Raw genomic sequence first — 3,436 nt, 5'->3', positions numbered from 1 at the left:
TTACGGAACAAGAGATCGATTGAGATATCAGCCAGAACACCTCCTCCCGAGAACACATAACATTGGAGCTGGGATATGCAATTTAGCCTCTTGGGCGTAAAACCTTCCATGTGATCTTGCCTGATCAAACATAATGGCCTCAACACCACCGTCCTGCCCGTTCTCCAGAACCCTTCAACTCATTACCAATAAAAGTCTCTCTAAGTCCTCCTTAACTTTCTCACTGTCCTGCATCCACCACACTCTGAGGAAGTGAATTCCACAGAATTACAACCCTTTGGGAGAAGTAGTTTTTCTTTTTTAAATTTGCAGCCTCATATTCTAAGATGATGACCTCTCGTTTTAGACTACCCCACAACAGGTAACATCAACTCCACGTCTACAATATCTACACCTTTTCGCATCTTAAACACCTCACTTAAATAATCCGCATAAATTCTGAATGAGAAACAGTTGACCAGTCTTCCTCAGTTTGAAACTCAGGATGTCGCGCAAAAACACCCGATTCAACTATTACTGCGATGGCCGGGAATCGAACCGGAGTCAATGGTTTCAAAAGCAGCGATGCTCACCACTATACCACCACCACTGCATCTCCCCCGTGGCATACCTGGTTGAATAGAAAGAGGCAATTAATTGCCATCAGTTCATGGATGCAAAACGACTTAAGACGTATTGACGCACGGATTTGTGCGACGAGGTGGCCGAGTGGTTAAGGCGATGGACTGCTAATCCATTGAGCACGTGGGTTCGAATCCCATCCTCGTCGATTTTTCGCCCATTGTTTCTCGGAAGTGGGATTCATTTTTACACGATGGATCTGCAATCACTGATGTGACAAACTATTCCAAGTTGTCAGGCCACTTGCATCGAGTTGGGTTAGAGGAGGGACGAACGGAGGCACGAACGGCGGCAGACGTGTTTGGGGCTTAACTCCACATTGCCACAATTCTTCTTCGGCTACCAACTGTGCAGTCGAGGTTACCGGGTTCACTTCTCCCATTATTACCTTCTGCCACCTCTCGTGGATGAACGTCCTCCTGATTGTACATTGGTGGGGTGCTTCGGCTACTTGTCTGTGACAAGATCAGATATTAAAATTCCATGAAGTAAAGGGGTTGTTCCACATGGTTAAGGTGATGCACAATAATCCATTGTACTCTGCACACGTTGATTCAAATCCCATTCTTGTCTGTAACGTGTCTGTTGTGTCTCTGTTTCGTCCACTTCATGAGGATACAGAAAAAAGGCTGTGATTTTTAGCTTTTGATTAAGGGCTTGGCGGGCGGTGAATAGACGAACGCTGTCCATGGTGAAACCAAATAATAAAAAGCTGAGAAAGTTACTTTTCACTCCCTGCCCTAATTGCGCATAAATTCTGAGTTGGAAACTGTTCCTTCCCCTCAGTTTGAAACTCAGACTCGATGGGTCTAATGGCTTAATTCTGCTCCTATATTTTATGAACTTATCTTTTGCGCGACTTCGTGAGTTTCAAACTGAGGAGAAGGAACAGTTTCCAACTCACGAAGTCGCGCAAAAGATAAGTTCATAAAATATAGGAGCAGAATTAAGCCATTAGACCCATCGAGTCTGCCCCGCCATTCTATCGCGGTTGATTGTGCCAGTTAGAAACTTCTAATATTCTAACAATTATTTGGGAACTAGAATCGTCTAATATTCCATTCCCTGTGTAGGTTAGAAATTTCTAATATTCAAACCTCCACCTGCTTAACTAGAAACTTCTAATATTCTAGCATCGCTTTACCCAGAAACTTCTAATATTCTAGCCCTCCACGTTGCGCGCCATGAAGTTAAAACCTCACCACTATTCTTAGAATTCCCCCTGTACCAGAAAAGGGTCAAGATATTCTAAATGATGAACAGGGATTCTCACTCCCTGACTCCTATGCAGACTTAGGTGGGCGCTATTCGGGTCAAACCAGTGTTTCATGTTATCCCACGGCATAACCCATGTCTTCAGAGAAGATTCTGTTTACTTTCCACTCAGGTGCTTCACTCACGGGTCCGGCTTTTCTAAGTAGAGTAAAGTAAACTTTCTAATAAACACTCTTTCAGGTTATCAATTTAAGTTCGTTTTAATTTCAAATTAAAAGATGTAATCACTGTTTTTACAGAAAAGTAATAAGATCTTTTCTTTGCATCTTCCTGGTCAGTTGTTAGACCTTCAAGTCTGCCTTGACAATTATCTCCTGTAACTTTTGTTTTTTTCCTGATGGATTCGCTGTTCTGCTCGGCTTCCGTGTTCAGTCCTTCCCATGACCGAGGGCAGCTATGAGAGCTGGCTGCTGAATTATTAGGTATTATATAGCCCTTTGCGCAGCCTTAGTTTCTACATGGCATTTATTGAAATGTAACTGTTGCTTGCCGACTGTAGCTAATGCAAGCTCCCTGTCGTTGAACTAGCTTATTCTGCTTGACATGTAATACTTTTGTTTGGCAGGTAATACATTTATTTGTTGCTTCGTCAGCAACTTTCCTGATATCTGTCTTTAGTGATGTTTTTTCTCAGTCTAAATACTGGATATGAACTCGTGTCCAACGAAGCAGTTCGCCTCTGCACTTCCACTGGTCAGCTGGTGTCAACGGCAGGTCGCCCCCTATATTTCTAACCTTATCTGGCTTGGACCTGTACCCTATGACCTGATTATTTGCTAAAAGATTTTTAACGTCAAAAATGTGTAAATTATGGGATAAACGTGCCACCTCATGTGTTTCTTAGCTGGAAAGCAGTTGTCTCATATTTAAGTGGCGTCAGCAAGGTTTCCCGCTTAACCTTCTCCCCCAATTTAAACCTAAGATCCTGGTTGTTCCTTTTTTAATTGTTCAGTAAAATAATGCACTTCTCGGGAAGTGTGAAATACTGTTCCCGTTTATATAACTTAAGATTTTAAATTGATTGAATGTCTTTTTAACTTTAAAACCAGGTTGAGTTGTCCATATCTGTTTTCTTTAACGGCTGCGAAGCTATCTGTATTTTAAACAACCTGCGGCTGTTAACCCTTTGTGGGACCTTTCCCTTTCATTTAAAATCTCAGTCTTTTCCAGGTTCACATTCATGGTTCAAATGATATATTTTTTCATTATATCCTGTTCCTCACACGAAGGTATTGAGAGACGAAGATCTGAGCGACGTGAAGTATCCAATTGGAGAGATGCATCATGGCGACTGGAATCTCTCTCCACAGCTGCTTCCGGTGCTGCTTTCACAGCCGAAGAACCCCTCCAGTGTCCAAACAGGTGAAATTTCATCCAGTAGAGGCGGCGGAAGAGTGTTCTGGGAGAAGTCAACTTAGTCACCTCGACTATACTGTGGGTAGCTGAAGAACAGGTGTCAAGGAGCAGATCATACTGAAAGGAAAATGTTGATACTAATAAAGAAAAAGGCAGATGTGCTGCTGGGTGATAGCGACTTGTT

The 3,436-nt window shown here is 42.6% G+C and overlaps 1 non-coding gene across 1 annotated transcript; it reads left to right on the top strand.

Annotated features, from left to right (window-relative positions):
* Positions 1–694: 694 nt before the first annotated feature.
* On the top strand, positions 695–769 carry trnas-gcu (transfer RNA serine (anticodon GCU)). Its single transcript has one exon. It is a non-coding gene; the product is annotated as a tRNA-Ser (tRNA).
* The last annotated feature ends 2,667 nt before the right edge of the window (positions 770–3,436 follow it).

This window comes from Scyliorhinus torazame, chromosome 24 (assembly GCF_047496885.1).
Source record: "Scyliorhinus torazame isolate Kashiwa2021f chromosome 24, sScyTor2.1, whole genome shotgun sequence".
Lineage (NCBI taxonomy): Eukaryota > Metazoa > Chordata > Chondrichthyes > Carcharhiniformes > Scyliorhinidae > Scyliorhinus > Scyliorhinus torazame.
Note: the sequence above shows the minus strand (reverse complement) of the source record. Positions and strands in the feature narration are given on the sequence as shown.